Consider the following 23,843-nt stretch of genomic DNA (forward strand, 5'->3'; position numbering starts at 1 on the left):
CACCCTTTCCAGAATTCTGGTGGCCATTTAGGCCCTGGGAGGGAGACAGGATAGGAAGTGTCTAGTGTTGGTGAAAGGAGTGCATTCATGGTGGCTGGGCAGAGACTTTCACCAATTTACTCAGGCTGGTTAAAGGGATATCATTACTGGCATGACACTGCACCAGCCAAATCATGAATCATGCTTGCTTCGAATGAGGGAATTCTCTGCTTTGGGCCCAGAGAAAGATCTTTTTCTTCTTCTTCTTCTTCTTTTGTATACTTAGAAGATGCCTTCAATTAAATATACTTCTTTGAAAATGATATTTAATTTTTTTCTTTTCATTTTCCATGCACAGATAACTCATAGGCCATATGAGCATGGATCATGGTCCTTTGAACTATGAATTTGAATTTAAAATGGTAAATTAGAGATCAGCCAGTCTGATCCCCCAGTTTTAGAGGCTGTTGAGAAGCATGTATCATGGTGCTTGGAGTGCTGCACTCAAAGTTAAGAGCCTGGGCCCACATCCCACCTCAGGCATTCTCAAGGTAGAAAGAGTTCAAGGAGGGTCAGGACGCCTAGTTCTGAGTCAGTGCTTAAGAAGTGTTTGTTGTACTCTCAGCACGGGCCTGGCTGTGGACTGCATGACTGCTGTCAGAGGACCAGAATGGTTTGTTGTTGTTAGTGGTTCACAGAGATAATCTACAAAGTCCCAGAGGGGCTATGGTCTGTCTTGTTGGTGATAATGCCCCATCGTGGCACTTAGGAACCTTTAAATTATTGAAGAAAAAGGAAACTCCATTTTATCCTTAGCTCTTACAGAGAAGTTGGAAATTTGTGTTTTTCCTCATCAAAATCAGAAATGGGGGAGTGAAGGTACATGGAGTAGTGAGAGCTAAACCAGTTACACCAGTTACTCAGTTCCTGGCCCATAGTAAGCACTTAATAAATGCTCTATTTCTATCATCTATCTCTATCGTATTTCTCTCATCTCTTTCTGTTGCTATCAGCTATCTATCTCTATCTCTGTCAACCAGTTCTCTATTGCTATCCCTATCTTAAACATCTCAGTTATCTATATCCGTCCATCTGTCCATCATCTGTCATCTATCTTTGACAAAGTTAAGGGAAATCTAGTTCTCCTTTTGATTTCTGATTTGCTTCTTTCCTTTCTTTTTTTGCCTTTAACTGCTGCTGCTGTGTGAGTATTCCCTGCTTCAAAATTTAAACTTAAAGAATTTGAAATCTTAGGCAGAATAAAACTGAGAAAAAGAACTGCCTACTAATGATGGGAGGAGATTCTCTTAGCAGTGAGAGTTTCCTTTTTTCTGTTGATGCTTTTTCCATGCTCTCCTCCAGCCTCCTCCATCCCCTTGACAACTAGGTGGTACAGCAGATAGAGCCCTGGACGTGGAATCACCAAGATCTGACTTCAAATCCCATCTCAGACGTTGACTAGCTGGGTGATCCTGAGCAAGTCACTTAACTTCTCTCTGTTTTAGTTTCCTCTTTTGTAAAAAGGGGATAAGAACAGCACCTCTGAGGGTTGTTAAGGGATGAAATGAGATAATATTTGTAAAGTGTTTTGTAAACCCAGCTAAGATTGTTATTGTTATCATCATTGTTGTTACCATGCTTTCTCTCTTTCATTGTGTCTGTAACATATGTTACAATGTATTGTTACATTACCACTTTACATACATATCATTTCTTCTCAACTGTGTGGGAAGCCCCTAGAAAGGGAAGAGCATCTCAGTATTTTGCATTGCCAGGACCTCCTGCAGGGGAGTAGGTACCCTGAAGATGTTTACCAGTGATGCCATTCTACTCACTGCAGAAACAGCCAAGTCAGATAGCAGTGCACATGGTGAGATCATCTTCCCTGTGAATTGGAATGAGAATTTATCAGTGATATTTCAGGAGACAAAAGCATCATTTAAATATGTGTTTTCTTTTCAGTTTTGGAATGAGAGGAGGAAGTGTGGCATAACTGCTCACCTTAGGATTGGAGTACCTGGGTTTAAATCTCACATCTGATGTTAATAACCTTTGTGACTCTGGGCAAGTCCCTTGTTTCTCTCATGTGCTCATTCTTTAGTGCTCACCTCCTAGGACATAGAGGGCTGAGTGGAGGATGGATGCTATAACTGAGTTACTTATAGGAAGAAAATTACAGATCCTTCCTCTGTCTACATGTTAGAATGAGGTATAGCTATGTCAGTGATTCAAGACTTGCAAATGAGCTTTCGGGAATCATTTGGTCCATTATGTTTTAGATAATTTGACATTTTGCCTTGCTGCAGTAATGAAGGATATCTGTCTTACAGTTGAACCTTACAGCAAAGGTCCAATAAAGAAGTATTTAACTATCAACAGTATCTCGTATTGATCATTATCGGTACCACATCTCCATCTGTCCTTCTACCTTGACTAGACCTGGGGAGCAAACTCTGTCTCATTGTGAACCTCTTTAGGAGAACTTTTAGGCTTGCTCACTTTAATAGACAGAAGCCTTTCCACACTGGTTCAGTGCTGCCTTTGTTATAAATACCGTTTTCTCCTTGGTGAAAAGCACTCGTTGGTGTTCAGGAATGCATCCATGCCCTGTGATTTCATTTGACATTTGACTTCTTTTCCTTCATTTTCCCTGTTCTCTTCAACGTCAAGTTAATAGCTGTTGAACAGGGAGTTGCCTTCTTGGGTAGTGAAACACTTGCTTTCTCAGTGGGCCCCTTCAAGTGTTGCAATACTGAGGCTTGGTGGGACAGCTTGGAGTAGTTGCTTATCAGAGGAATGCCAGTGTCTCACAATTAGAACAGGGTAGAAGCCGTTTCTGGGGAGCTCTTTTTTGACTACATTTTTGGTAATGAAAGCAACTCCAGCTTCGGTCCTTGAATGTGTGTAAAGCTTTGAAAAATAAAGGATGGCAGGCCAAAAGAAGTTTGTTTTCCATTGAAAGGCAATGAGTTGCAACAGTTTCCCACTCCCTGACTGCTGTGGGTAATGAAAACAGAAGCACTGAATACCGGATTTCTGCTGCAGAAATCATTGCCGGTTTGGAATTATGCCTTTTCCCTCTGTCTGCCCTCAGTTGTTCCCCCTTCTGCAAAGAGCTCCCTCATTTATCTCTTAACACTATAATTTGCTTTTGTTGTAAAGAGGGAAGCTAACGTGGACAAGGCTTTAGAGAAATCTCATTGTCACAGTGGTAACAAGCATATTTTATTTTAGCTTCTTTAATTTGTGGGAAGAGTCTGCTGACATATCACTTTGGGGGTGTTTGGCTTAATTATGTGCTCCTGCGATGTTCATAGTCTGTGTTAATGTGCTAAGATGAGGCTACAGAATCACAGAATCCTTTACGGAGTTTCAGTGGCCGTCTTGTCTAATGGTGTCATACTCAAATTAAAATGGATCCTTGCTGGCCACGTATCCCAGTTACTTTTTAATGTAGTTTGACTGTACTTGGAGTTTGGGGTCTTGAGTTGACACTTCTGATCTAGTCCTACCCATACCCCCCAAACTGTCACCACTACATTATAGCTGAGAGGAGGTCAACCCCCATCTATTTGAATAGCTCCAATATGGAGGAATCTCTCTACCAGCCGAAGCACCCAGTCCTCCTTTTGGATAGCTATAGTTTTTTCTGACATGTTTGCTTCTTTGTAACTCCTACTCCCTTGTTCCTTCTTCTATACTCTGAAGCCAGTTGTGTGACAACCCTTCAGATATATGAAGACAGCTGTTATCTCCCTCCCCCCATCAACTACCATTCTTCCTCTGTAGAATCTAACTGGGGATTTCACATTAATGAAGGGCAGTCCCTAACATTATTCACAAAGCTATTATTCTGAAGAGGCCCCAGAGGATGACACGTTCTCTTCACTTTTGTCCTACATTTTATTAAGTAGGAGCTCATGTTCTCAAATGCCAAGAATAGTTTTAGTACATTAACAGTTTCTATCTGGAGACCAAAATGATCATGTGATTACAAGGGCCATGGAAACCCTTCTTTTATCCTTATGGAAACTTCTGGAGTATCCAGCTGAGCTCCATGGATGTTCCACTGTATTTTAAGTAGGACAACAGCCGCGTGACCGTTATAAGAAAGAAACAGAGTCTCATTAACATCAGGAAGACCAAGTCCAGTTTTTTCTCTCTGCTTAACACGTTGCCATCCTAGTGCCATTCTGTGGCATGGAAGATGAGAGATGAAATAGACTCTTCTTTCAGGTTGAATCTAGTTTTGTTTTCAAATTTGGTGGATACTTTTGTTTTTCATACCATAGTTATTTTCATTATACTTGCCACTCCACTGAACCGTCACTTGGGAAAAAAGAAAGCAGTTAATTAAACCCAATTGACATAGCAACCCTGTCTTCCAGTGCATACAACTTTCTGCACCCATATTCCCCTAAATTTCTGCTTGGAAAGGAAGAGTATTCCATCTTCTGTTTTCTTTGCTCAAGATTGGTCATTCATGAAAATCTGGCTGCCCCGTCCCCCCTTTCCACTTTATAGTAATTGTATTTATTATTCTTTTTCTGTTTAAGTTTGTATCCATTCCTACATGTCTTTCCAATATCTCTTTGAATTTCTTTCTTTTCTTTCTTTCTTTCTTTCTTTCTTTCTTTCTTTCTTTCTTTCTTTCTTTCTTTCTTTCTTTCTTGCTTTCTTGCTTGCTTGCTTCCTTCCTTCCTTCCTTTCTTCCTTTCTTCCTTCCTTCCTTCCTTCCTTCCTTCCTTCCTTCCTTCCTCTTCTCTTTCTTTCTTTCTTTCTTTCTTTCTTTCTTTCTTTCTTTCTTTCTTTCTTTCTTTCTTTCTTTCTTTCTTTCTTCTTTCTTTCTTTCTTTCTTTCTTTCTTTCTTCTTCTCTTCCCCCCCTTCCTCCCTCCCTCCCTCTCTCTCTCTCTCTCTCTCTCTCTCTCTCTCTCTCTCTCTCTCTCTCTCTCTCTCTCTCTCTTTCTCTCTTTCTTTCTGTCTTTCACAACTGTGGTTAAATGACTTGCCCAGAGTCACACAGCTAAGCTAATAAGTATCAGTATCTGGTCTGAGGCCACATTTGAACTCAGGTCCTCCTGACTCCAGTGCTGTATGCACTGTGCCACCTGGATACTTCTATTCTTTTTTTTAACGGAGCTTAATACGATATCTGGCATCGTGTACTTAATGAATGTTTGTTGACTGAACGAGTGGTGCAGCAATATTCCGTTATATTCATATAGCATAGTTCAGTCCTTCTTAATCATTGGGCAACCAATTTACTTTCATTTTTCTGTTGCCAACAAGATACTGCCCTGGAAAGCTCTGGTATTTATGGGACCTTTCTTTCAGGGCAAACAGTGGATATCTCCTTACAAGTTGTTTACCTTTCATAGCCATCCCTCAATCTAGGAAAATGTCATCTTTCTTTGCCTTCCATTATGCCTTCAAGGACTTGTGTTTTTCTCATGAGCTAGAGGGGTGAGCGGATTGGCGTTCTTTAGTTCTTTAGTTCGTCGGTGCCTTTTGCTCAGCCTTCAGAAGGAGAGATGGGATCCTTTCCCTGTTGGAACTCTGAAAGAACAATAACGTTCCTTATCTTTGAGGAGCTTTATAGGATAAACTGGCCTGGCTTTGGTAAAATCTGGGTAAACAGGCCTAAACAAAGGAATTAATAGCTACTGAAGGAAATGCTCTACATTTTGCAGAGGAGGTGCTGATGTGAGGGAGTTTCCTCACCCAGGAATTCCTGATAGCAGTAAGATTACATTTCTAGTTCCAGTTCCAATCCAAAAGAAATTCACAAAGAAAAATAATATGGTAGTGAAAGGTTGTAGATGGGAGCTGCTAAAATGCAGATATTCTTAGTAATCCGAACTAATCTGAAGCAAGGGTTAGGGAATTAGCCAAAAGTTGCAATTACAGAATATTTTAAAAGAAATGCATGTGCCATTGACCCATTTTGGGTTTGTACATTTTGCCCTCGTAACTTTTTCACTCTGAGGTAGGTTTCTTATAAATATTGTGAGTTGTCTCCATGTGGCGATGTGCTAGCCTGTTTGCATGGTCAGGCCCGTGTCCGAAGTATGCTTTGACTGAAATAAGTACAAGTACATATTTGACTTAAAATCTGAAGAAGAAAAGGGACATTCTGTACCCTTATTCTGAAAATGCAGATCTTTCCTTCATCAGTGTTTCTGCCAGTTAAAAGGAGACGACTTTCTTCTCTGCTTTTTAAAGGAGTGTGATTGGAAGAACAAAGCTACTTTTGCTTCTTTAACTGGCCTGTTAGCTAGCTGAAATTTCATTTAAATCCAGAATTTCTGAAGAGTGGATCTGTAGTTCACCTTCAGGCATCTGATTAGAAATTCCTTTTAAAACAAATCTGTCTCTTTCTTCCATGCTCTTTTGAAAAGCATGTATATTAGGTCAACACAGTTTTAGATTAGTCTCTTGTAACTATCAATATATATTTTTATACCATTAATTTACTTCACCATTTTTTTTCACAATACTGAGATAAGTTTCAATTGGTCAGTAGGCCTGGAGTCAGGGAAGACCAGAGTACAAATCAAGCCTTACCCAGTTACTAGCTGGTCCTGGATAAGATCCTTAACCTCTGTTTGCCTCAGTTTCTTTATCTGTAAAATTAGGAAAATAATAGCAACTACCTTGCATGGTGGTTATGAGAATAAAATGAGATAATTTTTGTAAAAAGCCCTTAGCACAGTGCCTGGCATATAGTAGACACTTTATAAATGCTTTTTTTTTTCCTTTTCTTGTTTCCTGACCCCTGCTTTTCCCCAGGGTTGTTGTAGTTGTAATGTGCTTAGCATAATGAATGGCACATAGTAGGCTTCATAAATGCTTATTTCCTTCCTTTCTGTTTAAATTAACAGAACTTCAAAAATCCCAGAGGCTTTAATAATGGATTTGTTATTTACTAGAACATAAGATGAAATGTCAGAGAATACTTTTATGTTAAAATAGGTCACAAGATAAGTACAGTTCTCATATTTTGACTGAGAGCGCAAAATAGGTGATTGTCTATAACATATGATTCTACTTATAAAAAACTTTACATTCAGAAAGCTGCCCTAAATATGGATTCACTTATCTTAATGCCATGAATGCAGGAATTCCCCTGCTTTTTCTGGTGCTGCTGTGTATTTTCCAATCCCTCTCACCTTGGCCTGTGCCTTTCCTTACCACTCAGACTTTCATGCTGCAGTGGCTAATTCAAATCTGTTGATTGACTACCATCACACCTCTCCCCACCCATCAGTCAAGTCCATCCTGTCATACTCTTTCTTTCCCTTCCCCCCCCCCACTGGAACAGACCCATGTGCCGCTCCTCTCACCACCAATCCCCCCAACTTTTTTTTTTATTAACCCTTATTCTATGTTCCTTCTACTACAACCAAAACACCTAGCACAGTAGTTGGCACATAGTAAGTACTTTGTAAATAGTTATTCCCTTCCCCTTGCCTGATTTAGAACTCTGAATGTATTTTACCAGAGAGATACTTTAAAATAACTAATGTAGTATGACAAATAGAAATTGGTGGATTGGCTAGCCACCATTTATCATGTTTCCTTTTCATACTTGTGTTCCAAACAAATTCTTACTATAATCACTGCGGAAAGCCGCAGCTGTTGCCAATGACCCCCTTGGGGACACTGTCCTTTCTCTTCCTCTGGGGCCGATTATATCTGAAGTCCAAAGCACAAACAATGCCAAAGGGCTGGGAAATGATAACTGTGTGTCAGTCCTAGGTGTGCCATTAATACTTTTCGGAAACCTTTGGTATCCTTTTGGATTTACCTCTGTAAGAGATCATGAGCCTCTCAGAATCAGAGATCAAATCACCCTGATAAAATTAAAAGTTGCAGATAAAGTTCCATATTCTTCCAGTTCAAGATGATGGTATAAAAGGAGGAGGGGAGAGGAATAAAGAAGGCAGTAGTGAGGAATGATCCAGCTACCTACCACCTTATTTCCCTGCACAGAAGACAGAGCTGACCCTCTGCAGTATGTTTCCTTAAATAGGTTCTACACAATAGGATCAACTAGGAAAATTACTCATCTCCACACATAGTTTTCTTGGGATTTCTTTGAGTGTTTTCTTAGGAAATATCTTCTGGATCAAAATATGTGAACACAAAATTTTAAAAAGCAAAAAAATGTCTTTAAAAATATCAGCAAGAGGGGGCAGCTAGGTGGCACAGTGGATAGAGCTCTGGCCTTGGAGTCAGGAGGAACAGAGTTCACATCCAGCCACAGACGCATAACACTCACTAGCTTTGTGACCCTGGGCAAGTCACTTAACCCCATTGCCTCATCAAAAAAAAAAGGAAGAAAGAAAGAAAGGAAAGAAAAAAAAATAAAAATAAATAAAAAATTTTAAAAAATCAGTGAGTATAAAACCTTATATTTATCTAGCCACTTTTGAAAGCTGTATGGTGTGATGGAAAAAGCATGGTCTTAGAAGACAGGATGCTAGGATTCAAATCCTTGTTCTGCCTTTAGTTTACTAGCTCTTTGACTCACTTTGCAAGACAGTGAACCTCTCTGAGCCTCAGTTTCCTCACCTATTAAATAAGGATATTAGATTATATAATAATAGTTAGACATGTTCAGGTGCTATTATTCCCATGATTCTTAAAATTTCCTTAGCTTGAGTTTTCTCATTTGTTCAATGAAGCAGCTGGATTGGATGATCTCCGTGTTCTTTTCCTGTTCTATTATCACATGATTTCATTGTATTATTATATCCACAGGTGATGAAACCAAGTCCCTGAATGATGAATCAGACCCAGAACCATTGTGAATTGATTATAAGTAATGATAGTTCCCCAAGTTCATTCCCATACATAATGTGAAACCAATTCAGATTTTCCAGGGAGGTATTTCTAATAAGAACAACTTTGCTGTGTGTCATAGCCCATGCCTATGATCCCAGCTACCAAGGACACTGAAGCTGGTGGATCTGTTGAGCTGCAGGCTAAGGCAGTTTGTTACAGGCAGTCAGTTTGACCTGGATATGAGGGCCACCATATTGCCCAAGCAGAGGCAAATTTGCTCAAGTTGGAAGTGGAGCAGGTCAAAGCTCCTCATTAATCATAATGGTATTAGGCCTGAGAGTAGCCCCTGTACCAGGCTTAGTGAAATAGGGACATCCACTCTTTTGTTTTTATGTCACCTTTTTTTTTCCAAATTATTCTCTCCTTTTACCAAATAAGCTATCCTCATAACAAAGAATAAAAATCAAAAGTAATCAATACATTAAAGGAGTCTGACTTTTTTTTCCATACCGCTCAGTGAGGGCCCCACCTCTAAAAAAGGTTCAGAGGTACATTTTCTCATCTTTTTTGGGGGGGACTTCCTTGTTCATTACAATTATGTGGAATTTCATTTGGTTACTATTGTTCTTTCCCTTTAAACTGTGAACATGTTGTTTTACTGCAACTTCTTCAAAGGGCTTTATGAGCTGTCTTTCAACTTTCAGTAGAACTGGGACATATTTTATCATTTGGGAATAATTAATAGATTATCAGCTTTTTAGGATGTGGGTCATATCTTATGAATGAATTTGTACCTGGCACTTAGCATCGTGTATTACAATTTCTTCATTTATAAAATGAGGATATTAATATTTATACTTTCTACTTGTTTTGAGGACCAAATGAGAATATGGATTCAAATGTTTTATAAGTCATTAAGTTCTTTGTGAATGTCAGTTTATAAAAGATAGTTACTCAATACCACTGATGTAGGGGCAGAAACTCTGGAATTAGAGTTGAAATGCCTGAGTTCAAATCCTGATTCTGTTGACCATTAACTATGTGATCTTGGCCAAGAAATTTAATCCTTCTGAGCTGTTCAGTTCCCTCATCTGTAACATGAGGGGGTTGGTTGGAGATGACCTCTGAGGTCCCTTTCTATTCTAAATCTATCATTTGTAAAACAAATGGGTTGTACCAAATGATTTCTAGAGTCCTTTTTAGTTCTGATATTATGTTGTATTTTATGATTGCATGAATGAAATTCAAAAATGAAGTGAGGAATGAAGAGACCAAGGTCACTGAGCCAACTGGTGGGCATCCAAGAAATAATACGCAGGTCTTCAGGCAAAAAAAAAAAGGATATAAGCAAGTTTTAACTTGTGAGCATTAATCACTTTTACCTTTGGATGCAATCTGGTCATGCCCATTTCCCCAGGAATGTTAAACAGTGATTTGAAATGACTACAAAGTTTATAAGAGTTATGAAAAGTCCAAGTTCCATATGACCCTGTCTTACCGTTTTTCCCCCCTCCCTTTTCTTTAAAGTTGAATTTAGAGCTCAGCCTCTCTCATGCAGATGGGCATTAAAAAATACACAGTCACACATATGAAAATGCTATAATGTATTCCTTCCTTTCCCTTCTCAGCCTACCCTACTCCACCTCCTTCCATCCTTAACCCCACCTTCCACAATCTGTTTGCCGCAGCTATAACTGTGTTCAAACCATAGGTCTGAGGAATGAGGTTCAAGCCACAGTCAGGCTTGGGATCTGTTGACAGGAGTTGATGATAACCTCCCCACACATTCCAAGAGCTGGCATTTGGCTCCCTCAGCAACCGCAATTGTTTCCAGAGCCCACAGTGTCAGACTGACTCTTCTGTTGGAACAGACCAGCTGAGGGGGATTCAAGTGTCTGAGAGGAATGAACAATAGGATGCAGTCTTAAAGAGGTTGTACTCATCGCATTAGGGGCCCTGTGCCAAACACTGGTAATTGTACTGCTGATGACTACAAGTTGGGTCAAGAAGAGTCTAACCATTTATATGTGTGTGCGCGCCAAGAGCATGCAAAGTGTTGGCTCAGGATGAGGAATCACGGCTCAGGGATTTTTGGGAAAAGAGTATCAAGTTTCTTAGAGTCAGATGTTGCTGTTTTGAAGATCACTTTGAAGAAATGGTTTTTGTTGGTTTTTTTTCCTTTAAAGGCTCTTAATTGGTCTATCAGATTGATTTTATTATCATAGCTCAGTTATTAAAACTATTTTATAGAATCTACTTATTTTTGCTATCTCTATCAATTATATAGTGAATGTTGTTATTTTAGCCCCTAGGAGCAAAGTTTTCTTTTGCATGATTTCTGAGATATTTTGCATGAGAAGCATATCATTATTATAATGAAATAGTCAAATTCCTGGTTTTGGAGTGCCAGAGGACCTGGTTTCAAATCTCAGCTTTATCATTCCCTAGTAATGCAAGCATAAGTAAATTACACACCTTCTCCATGACACTGTTACCTTCTCTGTGCCCAATTCCTCTGGAAAATGAAATTGTTGTACTATGGCTAGATGATCTCTAAGATCCCCTCTAGCTCTAGATGTGTGATACTATGATCTTGAGATTTCTGAGGTCACTCAGTGGTTGTATGATTTTAAATAGGAACATCCGAGATTCTTTAAGTTGGAAGAGAGCATAAAGACTAGTTTTAAAGTTCCTTCTATTAGCATCCAGGCCAATCTCCTGGTTGGTGCAGGGACCCTATCTACAATCTACCTGACAAACAGTCTCAGTTCATATTCTTCTGGTAATGAGAAGCTCGTTACTTCAGAAGGAAGTTGATTCTGTTTTAGGAAACTGATTGTTTGAACATTCTTCCTCATATTAAGCTTTTTTTCATAAGTGATGCATTTTTTTATTCAGGTTTTCAAAATTATCAAATGGGTGATTAGTCATCATTTCTTTAATAATCTGTTCTCCAGTTTGCCATGGTATCGTATTCAACAAATGTGATTTACAGAATCTATCTCCTTTCTTCTTTTCAAAGCATATGCAAAATTTGTCAATTATTAGTCCGGTGGTACTACCTTTATTTTCTCCGGTTCTTCTATGAATGTTGACATTAGTTGACATCTCACTGCAAGATTGTGATTTCCTTCTGCTAGGTCTTCTCTTACTCTATGCTTTATGTTGGACTATAAGTCACTTTTATTATTTTTCTTCTATTACTTTCAGTCATACTGTAGACTGGGGTTCTCGGAATGTAGTTCAGTAACTCCAGGGGGTCTTCAAGACCCTTGAATGAGGTCTACAAGGTCAAAACTATTTACATGATAGTAAGATGTTTTAATTTTTAATATAGAAAATATTGAAAGGCACAGCCTACATTAAAAAAGTTCTTTGGGGAGAGCCTCGATAATTTTTAAAATTAAATTTGTTTATTTATTTTTAGTTTTCAACGTTCACTTCTATAAGATTTTGAGTTCCAAATTTTCTCCCCCTCCCCAAGACAGCATGCAATCTGATATAGAGCCTCGATAATTTTTAAGAGAGTGAAAGGGTCTTGCAGCTGAAAAGTTTGAGAAACTTTACTGTAAATCCTTCTCCTTAGTAGAGAAAACAGGAATTGAGAAGTTTCACTTTTTATCTTTTTCCTTGATATTGCTCCAGATTCACACTATCTTCTACCAATAACCACAAAATGCTCACAGGTATTTTTTTTTTAAGTAGAGTCAGTTCATTTCACTGAGAAAGATATTACCCCATTTTCCTTCTCTCCACTCCCCCCTAGTACCCATCAACGTTCACATATAATGCTATGATATGAATAGCTAATATTAATTCTAAAACAACTTAGAAATTCTTCAGACATAAAAGATGGAAGAGGTAAATCTTACCTGAGAGTAGTCTACTATGTTGTCACCCTCAAGTAATACTAAGTGAAACACAAGGCTTTCATAAAGCCTTTGAAAAAGTACAATGATTCTGTTGGGATTTTTCGCTTAACATTCAGCATTTTCTTCTGTCTGAACCCTAACAGAAGGTGAACATGGTGGGCATTGGCAGAACTAAAGCAAAGGCAAATTAGAAGGAAAAAAAGGATGATACAAGTTAGATCGTGGGAAAGAAGAGGAATAAAAAGGTGCACATGAAGACAATGGTCAAAGCCGTTTGGGGGAGCTAGAGGCAGGATTCATATCCTGTTCCTCCAGGCAGTATCCCTGATGACTTAATAAAGCAATGAGGAGATGATTTTGCTGCATGAGCAAAAATCTCGGAACCCTGAAGAATGTGTGGGTTTTGTCTTGTTTGTTTGTTTTAAGTACTGGAATAGGAACCCAAAGTCCCAGATCTTAATCTTGGCCCTGCCAATAATCCGCTTTGTAATCTTGAGCTAGGCATTTAACCTCCTTGGTACTCAGTAACATTTAGGCATAAACATTATTCTCTAGTGTTTACAGAGTCTTTTCCGCACAATCAACCTTTGAGATGCTAATGTGAGTATAATTATAGCCATTTTACAGATGAGGAAGTGAAGTTTGGAGAGGTTGTGACTTGTTCATCACCTGTAAAATGAAAGGGTTAGACTAGGTGATCTCCTGAGGTATTTCTACTTATTAAATTTTATTTTTCTGTATAAGGAGTTTACTACTGTCCTCTAGTATAATTTACTGCCATATTAGTACACTTAATGCTATGTTGTCATTGTTCAGTTGTGTCTGACTCTTCATGACCCCGTTTGGGGTTTTCTTGGAAGATATAGGAATGGTTTGCCATTTCCTTCTCCAGCTCATTTTACAGATGAGGAAACTGAAGCAAACTAGGTTAAGTGACTTGCCCAGGGTCACACAGCTAGCAAATATCTGAGGCCAGATTTGAACTCAGGAAGATGAATCTTCCTGACTCTAGGCCCACCACTCTATCCACTGCACCACCTAGCTGCCCATGGTTTAATGCTATACATAATTATTATTTTGCTGTTGGCTAATTAGTCACACAGGGTAAACTCTTCACATAAATGGCTTCAGGGACAAATAGGAAAAAGTAAGGAAGTAATTTTGCTTTATTGAATCTTAATGGGAACATGTCTATTGAGTCACAGTCAGTCAATCAACAAGCATTTCTTCTGTACTTACTATGTGCTGAGTACTGTACTAAGAGCTGCGAGTACCAAAGAAAGGCGAGAATATTCTTTGCCCTCAAGGAGCTTACACTCTGAGGACAACGACAGGATGGAAATAGGTACATGAGGGATTCATACACAATATATGGAATATCCTCTCTGAAGGGAAGGAGCTAGAAGTTGGGGGAGTGGGGCACGTGAAGGAAGGCTGCCCACAGATGGTAGCCTCTAAGGTGAGTCTTGATGGATGCAGGGAATTCTAAGAAGCAAAAGAATGAAGGAAAAGCATTCCAGGCACGGGGGACAGTCATTGCAATGGCATGGGAATAGGAGATGAAGTGTTAATAAGAACAACTCTGTTGCCATTTGAATTGTTATCACCAATTAAAACCTAACTCAGCTGCTACTTTGCTTGTTGGCCCTCACATAGCACCTTTGCTGGAAACTCTCAGTTGCCCTTGTCTGGCTGTCTGTTATGTTATATGGTAGGTTTAGCTCCTTCCTGTTGAGAGGCAAGGCTTTGAACTTTAGAGGCAACTCCATGAGGGTAAGACTTTGAATTTACCTATGTCACTCCGGCGGTGCTTTGACTTGTGAAGATTCTGCTTTTGTAATACAGTTCCTTATAAAAAAAATCCAGTTTTTAAGGTATCATTGTAAAATCTTTTTCTTTTTTCTAAGAAGTAGAAGAATAACCTATTCTAACCCACTTCAGATTGGCTGTTTCCAACAATACCATTGGTTGGTCCTAAGAGAGACAATTTGTCACCAGTTCCTTTAATTTCCTGTATCCTGATTTGTGTTTATTTTTAATTTAAAATGTGCAAAATGTTTACCATACTCATGATAACTTGCAGCTTTGTATACCACCTATCAGGTGTCTATGTACCAATGTGTCCTCCTAGGAATCACTTAATAAATGTTCATTGAATTGACTCCTGCCACCATACTTTCCTTTTCTACCCTTCTTCCATTAATTCTTTCAACATGGTAAGTCCAGTCATCATCATATGTTAACGTAGTTCAGTGCCATTAAGTAGGACAGAATAAGTGTTGATGATATAATTTTATGAGTATATAGAATCATAAAGGGAGGCAGCTAAGTGGAGTAGAGGTTAGAGTGCCAGGGGGGACTCTGAGACAGGAAGACTCGAATGTGAAACCTGACTCAGACACATACTAGATGTTTGCCCGTCTAAGGCAAGTCATTTAATTTCTCATCATCTGTTGCCTCATAGTACCTACCTCACAGGGTTGCTATGTGACTATCAAATGAGGTAAAATATATACAGTCCTTTGCAAACTTGAAGTAATTTAGAAATTCTTGCTGTTATGATTCATTCAATTGGGATCACTCATACATCAGACTTGTAAACTTTTATTTGAAAATCTCTTCCCAATTTATTCTTGCTTTTACCATTAGAGCAAGGCTTTCTCTTTAGAAATAAGGTACTTCCCCCTCCTCCCCCCCCATCCTAGGCTGCTCCTTGGTCTCAGTTAAAATTCTTTTTTTCCTCAAAGCCACCTAGTCCTTGTCTCCCCCACCCCCGCCCCCAGCCTTATCCCTGTATCCTGTACTCAAGAGTTTCTCTGAGCTACACTCTTTTTTGCCAGAGTTATATAACTCCTGGACAGCTCCCATAAAGTTGCATTTACATTCTAACTTTTCTTTGATTTCTTAAGCCTAAGTTTCTAGAAAACATCCTAGAGTCCTTCACAATTATCCTCATCTCTTCTTCAAAGTCATTTTTTTCAGGTCTTTGTCTCCTGTCCTATTATTTCTTCTTAGCAATGGTTTATCTGTATCATACCAACTTATAAACATTAGTATGTCTACCACTAAATTATATTTTGATTACATTAACCCTGGTTAGACATGGTTTACTGAACGTTTTAATTCCCCTTCTCTCCTACCTCAAAATCCCAATCCAGGCACTTCAGCTAAATTAATTGTATCATTTTGTGAAAGTATTTTTTAGGTTTCCTCAGAACATGGGTAAATAATTATTAGAAAGAAATGTTGAAAGGATGAACATTAGACTTTTCATTTGAAGTTAGTAATTTAATGAAGTAACAGTGATAATTTGATCTATTCTTTCTTTTTTAATATTTTTATTGGCTTTTTTTCTACATCACTAATTTTTTCCAAGTATCCTTCCTTCTCTCCCCAGAGAGCCTTTTTTTAAAGATTAAAAAAAGAAAGAAAGAAAAAGAAGAGAAAAAACCCCAGCATATTTGATCAGTACGTGCAAAATCTGAAAATCTGTGTAGTGTAACCCTTGTGGAGCCCCCAGCTCAACAAAAGGGTAGGATGTGGATGTCTTCTTATACCTCTTCTTTTAAACCATATTTATTCTTTAAAATTTGGCAGCATTCATTTTGATTTGTGTGTGTTTGTGTTTCTTTCTGTTTACCTTTTTCTAATCATTGTAAATGTTGTTTACTTGGCTTTACTTAAGTCTTCATCAGTTCACGGAGTTCTTTCTATCTTCTCTGTATTCATCACACATAATTTCTTATTCCATCTAATTTATTACGGCATTTTGTTTAGCCATTCCCTAATGGAGCTAGGTGGTGTAGTGGATATAGTGCTGGGCCTGGAGTCAAATCTGGACCCAGACACTTACTAGCTGTGTGACCTTGGAGAAGTCCCCTAACCCTGTTTGCCTCGGTTTCCTCATCTGTAAAATGAACTGGAGAAGGAAATGGCAAAGCACTCCAGTATCTTTGCCAAGAAGACTCCAGATGGGATGATGAAGAGTTGGACAGGACTGAAAAACAACTCAACAAGAACAAAAATGGATGAGCACCTGCTTTGTTCTCAGTTCTATCCTATCTTTCCTAAAGTACTACTAGAAATATCTTCATGTATATGGGATAGAGTAATGTTTATGTATAGGAATTCAGAGTTAGCACAATGCCTTCTATTAGCTCATTTGAACTTTATAACAACCCCATGAATTAGACATTATAGGTGTCACTGTCCTCATTTTCTAGGTGAGGACGCCACACAGTAGGGAAAGTTGTTACTTGCCCCAGGGTCACACACTTTTTTTTTTTTTGCTAGGCAATTGGGGTTAGGTGACTTGACCACGGTCACACAGCTAGTACATGTCAAGTGTTTGGTCTGAGGCTGGATTTGAACTCAGGTCCTCCTGACTTCAGGACCGGTTCTCTATCCACTGCACCACCTACCTGCCCCAAGGGTCACACATTTTGGAAATGTCAGAGATAGGATTCCAAGCCAGTCTCCCTGGCTCCCAGTTCAGCACTCTATCCACAAATAAAGAGACCTGATGCGGATATAGAAGTCAGGCACTCAGCAGGCATTTACTGGAGTCCTATCTATGCCAAGCACCATGCAGAGTTTTCGTTGTTCAGTCGTTTCCAGTTGTGTCTGACTCTTCATGACTCCATTTGGGATTTTTTCTTTTAATTGGCAAAGATAACTAGAGTGGTTTGACATTTCCTTTTCCAGCTCATTTTACAGATGAGGAAACTGAGACAAGTAGGGTTAAGTGACTTGCCCAGGGTCACACAGCCAGCAAGTGTCTGAGGCCAGATTTGAACTCAGGGAGATGAGTCTTCCTTACTCTAGGCCCACCACTCTATCCACTGTGCAACCTAGCTGTACAGGGCATAAAAGAAAGGTAAAAACAGTCCTTGCTCTTAAGGAGTGCTCATTCTAATGGTGGAGACAATTTTTAAATAATTAATACACGTAAGACAAAAACAACAGTGATGGAAGGTAAACTCAGAAGGTAAAGAAGGCACTAGCAGTTGGGGGAGGTGGTAGGCAATGAGAAGAATGAAGATAGGATTCAGGGACCTAGCACTCCTACAGAAAATAGACTCTGATATGAGTCTTTAAGAAAGCCAAGGAAACAGATCATCTAGGAACCTATGCTTTAGAAAACCCTAAATATTGTCTCTGGCATTTTCCTAAGCCTCACTTTATACTAGGTACTAGCTTGAGATCTGTCCTACATTTTAAAAAAAGAATCACCTAACATTATAGGTGTTGTCATCCATCTCCTATGACCATTTTTCACAAAAGGTCTTGACCTGAGGCTTTGGGTCACTGGGACAATGGTAATCTGTAACAGAAATTGGAGCTACTTATTTTTATGAATGTAGGGGTCTTGGAATATACTGGAAATTTCATCAGAATGGGAGTCGGGTTCTAAATCAATAGAATCAAAATCAACCAACATTGAGATCTGTGTCAGCCACTACATGACGCTATTTCCTTGGACAAGTCACATTGTCTTTTGGGGCATCTTTTTCTCTCTCTGTAATTGAGGTGATTTGGTTAGATGATCTCCAAAGTGCCTTCTAACCCTGAATTTCTGTGACTGTATGTCAGTGACTCCTGACTAGATCAACTCGATTTATAGAAGGTTAGAGTTAGCAATCCGTTAAGTATTTATTAGGCTTTTACTGTGTGCCAGGGAACCAGTCTCTATTCATAAAGAGCGCAATAAAAAAATCACAGCAGACATTTCCATAGTGATTTAAGGATTGCAAAATGTTGTAGGTGTTATTTCATGAGATCCTCAAAGCCACACTGTGAGGTAGGTGCTATTATTATCCCAATTTTACACATGAAGAAACTGAGGAATATATTTAATTGGGGGAAAAGCTTTAAAAATCTAGTCCAAAGATAAAGTCTTAATTTTTTTATATTTGTCTGGGATCCCATGGACCCTTTTTCGAAATCATATTTTAAATGCATAAAATAAAATATTTTATAAAGGAAAACAATTATGTTGAAAGTTATCAAAGCATTTAAAAAAACAAATTCATGGACCCCAAATTAAGAATCTCCAATTTAGTCAAAGCCCATTCTTTTATGAAGAAAGACACTTGAACCTGTAGTTGTTAGTTAATTAATAGCAGGGCTGGACCTAGAACCCAAATTTCCAGATTCCTCTTTTCAGCACTCTTTCTCCTGCAATTCGCTGCCTCTGATCAACTTTTTTTTGGGGGGGTGGGTGGGAATTGGGATTAAGTGACTTGCCCAGGGTCACACAGCTAGTAAGTGTCTGGGGCCACGTTTGAACTCAGGTCCTCCTGACTCCAGGGCTGGTGCTGTATCTACTGCACCACTGATACACTTCTGGGATTTTATTATAGCTATTTCTTCACTTGTTTTCTTCTTCATTGTTTTTTGATTGTTTGTTTGTTTGTTTAAGATCAGTGAACAGAACAGTCTCAAATCCTGGTTGTCTCACTAATTTAGTTGTTTGACTTCGGACAAATCACTTCACTTTCTAGTCTTCAGTTTACTTTCTGTACAATGAGGGATTTTTGGACAAGAGAGGACCTCCAAGGTCCCTTCTAGACATAAGTCCATGATGCTATGATCTAAGATCCTCCCATCCTCCCCAGCTTCACATCATTCTTCTGTCTTCACTCTTCTATGTGTCTCTCTTTCCTCACCTTTCAGCCCTTCCATCTGTCCCTTAAATTTCTCTGTAGCTCTCACTCTAATGATATCTTCACATCCATATTACTCTTTATACATTCCATGACCCATCAGCTGGAGAATATATCTCTATCTTGTTTCTTTTTCCTTTTGGAAGCATCTCGTTTTCATGGTATCCCACCAGGGGGCTCTACTTGCTGCTTTGGAAACTTCTTGTAGGAAATAAGCTAGGTTTTGTTGTTGTTATGTGTGTTTTTTAACTTTATTTTAATAGATGTATAAAACACTAATCTTTATCCATGCTTTGATGTAGGCAGTGAAATTCCATTCACAAAATAACAACTGTTTAGGGTTAAAGGTTTTGAGACTTTACAAACACTTAGAACCACATAGCTCCCTATTGGCAGGACTTCTGAGGATGCTCAAATAGCAAGTTATTTTTGTATGTCAATACTAGATGGATAAACAGCCTATATTGGGCCCCAGTCCACTTGGGAAAAATAACACATGGTCAATGACAGCCTTATGATAGTTTCTTTTTAGTATCATTCACATTAAAATAAACAAAACCCAGTAAGATTGAAAGATGAGCATACAACCAATTGCCAATTTATACCACTCTATATGTACGCACAAATTCACATGCATATGCTCATGCAGATGCTAAAACTTTATGTCAACTCTTTTATGTAAGATATTGGCAAAAGGAAATAAATTAACTCTAGGTCATCAAGAAAATATGGCAAAATCTAAAGGATATTTTTGCTGTTAAACTCAATAGCCCGTTAATTGTGGTTTTAATGTCTCACCTCCACTAAACTAAAAAGAGAACGTAAAAGACAAAATGACTTAAAATATTTATGTTTTTGTATGTATCATATGGACTCTTAACTTTTTTTAGTGTGAAGATTTAAATATTTCTTAGCCACAATTCTAGGCCTGTGGTTACCACTCTAAAAACTTAAGTCTGAATCTGTGGTTGACACCAGGGCCCCGTTCAACTTTACACACTGTTATTAGTGTGTACTCTAGGCCCAATTCTGTGATGGATTATGAAGACAGAAAGATAAAGAAAACTCTCCCTTCCCTCAAGGAATCACAGTGTATCATGGGCATAGGTACATAAACTATAAATACAGAGTAATTTGGATGGGCACCAATAACTAGGTCAGTCAAGAAAAGCAAGAAAGCGAGGTATTCAAAAGAGATAAAGATGAGAGAGGGAGAACATTCCAGATAAAATTGGGGATGTGGGTAGGTTGGGGCAGTTTAGCCAGAGTCTGTGAGAAGTGCCCCCTGATTTCTCTTTTTCCTTCCTTCCTTCCTTCCTTCCTTCCTTCCTTCCTTCCTTCCTTCCTTCCTTCCTTCCTTCCTTCCTTCCTTCCTTCCTTCCTTCCTTCCTTCCTTCCTTCCTTCCTTCCTTCCTTCCTTCCTTCCTTCCTTCCTTCCTTCCTTCCTTCCTTCCTTCCTTCCTTCCTTCCTTCCTTCCTTCTCCTCCTCCTTCTTCAACTCCTCTCTCTTTCACACACACACATTTTAAGTTTGTGTCTTTTGTTTCTTTTTTTTAATTCTGTTGAGAGAAAAATTTACGTAAAGATTCATTGCCATTTCTATTATAGCAATCTTGCAATCTTCAGAAGGAAAATAATTATGTTGGACTCCTTTGCCAGGGTATGGGCTGTTAAATGAATAGCCTTTCTCAAGCACTAAACATTTCAGCAACTTGGACAAAAAAGTGATCATAGGATCACAGAGCTGGAAGATTGTTTTGAGGCCATCTCCTCTTCTATGATCTACAATAAAATATGCATATATTTTACCATTACTTCAATTCCCAGTTAGGGGAGAGTTGTTTGTTATTTATATCCTACAATTAACTTGTGGGTAACTGGTCTTTTAAAGTTGATTTTTTTTTTAAGTTTAGCATATGTATTGCTCACTCCAGGCATGGAAAGGACTGTGCACCTTCTCCCAGGGAGAAGGGATGAAGTGATGACAGATTTTGAAACAATAGAAGGCCCTTGTGAAATGGTCAGGTCGTTTTGGGCGGAACTTATTGGTATTATAATGTACTTTGATTGTTTGTCATGCAGTTGGGTTCATTTAAAGAGTAAAGGGAAGTCTGGGCTCTGGCAGAAGCAAAATGCAGCTGGAGTCAGAAATAAAGATTCCCAGTAGTCAAAGGTAATTCTTGGTAGGCTGACTCCACTGAATTTGAATATATTCAGGCCAGAGATGAAAAGAAGTTATAAGACAGAACTTGGGGGTTGGAGATCTAGCAATACGAACCACCCCTAAAGTACTGCATGCAATTATTACTAAAAATATACTTAGTCCTGGGAGAAGCATAGATGAGTGAGATGGGGTTTGGGCTTAAGACATTTCAAGGCAAATAAGATTTGGTGCTGGACGGAACCTTAAAGAGTCCAGCCCCCTTATTTTACAGATGTGGCCCAGGGTAAGAGATTTGCCCAAGAGTACACAGTAAGTAACAGAGATGAGACTGGAAACACTAGATGCTTCCTTCAGGCTTCTGTGTGGAGATTGAGAAGCTGTTTATTTGTTCGGGGAGCAGTACGCGGGAGGGTTACAAATGTAAAGATGGAGGTCCCAGACCAAACCAGAAAATGGTCTCCCCTTTTTTTTAAGGGGACACGAGAAAAGAGATGGAGGTAAAAGAAATGCTTTGCCTGAGCTACCTTTTCAAACTGCACATTTCTCCTCCTCCTTAGTTTCAGGAGTTCAAATTTCACTAAACCTGATTGCTCTGTGGCTCCACCCTCGTGTTTACATTTCATCCCCCTTTTTTGGCTGAATCAAAGTCTCACGCTTATCCAATAAGATCAGTTACCTTCAGCAATAGCAAGAGGAGGGAAGCCAAGCTTTATGTGTGCCCTGTGAACTGGGGAAGCTGTCCCCATGCCCGTGCCCTCACTTCGGGTTTCAAGCTGGCCTCAAGGAATCTGGCCGACTAGTTGGAGCCGGAAAGAGCCGGGGGTTTTCAGAAAGGAGGTAAGTAGGAAGGCAGAGGTGGTGGGTGGATGCATTTTCTTTGTCGCTCTGAGCTTGAAACCGAGCCAAGCGGTGTCTCTGAGCCTTGCCTGGGAGCTAGGCTAGCGAAGTGCAGATGTTTGTGCTCAGCCGAGAAGGGAGAAGGTGAGAGAAGTCATCAGGGGAAAAAAGCCTAACCTGGCAAGAAAGAATGTGGCTCTGAACGAGTCCAAGTTTGCCAGAGGGAAGGAATATTTGTTTGTAAGACAGAAAACTGATCCTGGTCTACCTGTTTGAGAGGGATCAAAGATGCTAAAAAGAGATGTTTCCATTTGCGTGACCTCGGTCCGTCTTTCTGGATAGACCAGGTCTCAACATTTCTTATTGGGCTGCCAACACCCAGTGTTTACCTAGCTGACCTGAGTCTGAATGTGTTTTCAGAAGTTGTGAGTAACTAGAAAGGGGATAGCTTTAGACGAGGCACAAAAACAACATGTGAGAAGATATGCCATATATATATATATATATATATATATATATATATATATATATATATACACATACATATATATATATATATACACATACATATATATATATATACATACATATATATATATATAAATATGTAAAATATATATATAAATTCATAATTCAGCCTTCAGACATTTATGATTCAATTACGGAAGCACTAGTGAGGCAAGTCCTGGAGGACAGATGAACTGCTGTATGTTAACTATTGAGCCTTAACTTTTTATGTTAGTTATTCTTTTTGCATTAGTCATATCTACAAAAACATACAGACAGACCTACCCTATGAATTCAGGCTTTCATTTGAACAGCCTTCCTAATGCTTATACTGTAAACTGTTGGTAACACTTGGATTCATGGCTCAAGATCAGATATTACAGTGTTTCTGAAGTTGGGAGGGGTAGTGGGGAGGGATGGTAGTTATGTGAACTGTTTCCTTTATCTGTGAAGTTTGGGGTAGGGGAGTGGTGGTGGTAGTTGAGTGAACTGTTTCTTTCATCCAGATAAGGTGGCTTCTAACCCAGTTGAGGATTCTTCCTCTAGCATTTCACACTCTCACTTGGCTGATTTTTTTTTTTTTTGGACAGCTAGAATGTGTTTCTCCAACAGTTTTACAGCCTGATGCTTCCTTGGAAAAAATGAGCACAGAGCTGAGCTTTGCACAGAAGTGAGATATTTTTCCTAGGCCAACTTGGCACCGTGCTCTTAGCAAGGTGCAGCAGATCTATGTGGTGCTGGCCAGGACACCCCTTGTTAGCTTCTTTGGGATCTGTGTCTTCTATCTTTGTAAAGTATAGATATGTTGTTACCTGTTTTGATTCTCAAGAAGTAGATCTTAAAGTGTTAAGACTGAACTATTAAGAAAGCTCTGTCTTCAAGCTGAGTTATTTCAGGAACGTCTCTTAAGAAAACGAACAGTTCAATTGGTTAAGTTATATAGAGGCAAAATGCCAAAGTTTTCAAGCCCGTGGGATTCTTAGCAGTTTATCATCATCTTCTGGTTTTAGTAAAAAGAAAGAGAAAGGGGT

The 23,843-nt window shown here is 39.0% G+C and overlaps 1 protein-coding gene across 1 annotated transcript in view; it reads left to right on the forward strand.

The window, feature by feature from the left end:
- TNS3 (tensin 3) overlaps nt 1–23,843 on the forward strand; it is a 425,395-nt gene that overhangs the window by 268,888 nt on the left and 132,664 nt on the right.

This window comes from Phascolarctos cinereus, unplaced genomic scaffold (genome assembly GCF_003287225.1).
Source record: "Phascolarctos cinereus isolate Bilbo 61053 unplaced genomic scaffold, phaCin_HiC Scaffold_4;HRSCAF=312, whole genome shotgun sequence".
Classification (NCBI taxonomy): Eukaryota; Metazoa; Chordata; class Mammalia; order Diprotodontia; family Phascolarctidae; genus Phascolarctos; species Phascolarctos cinereus.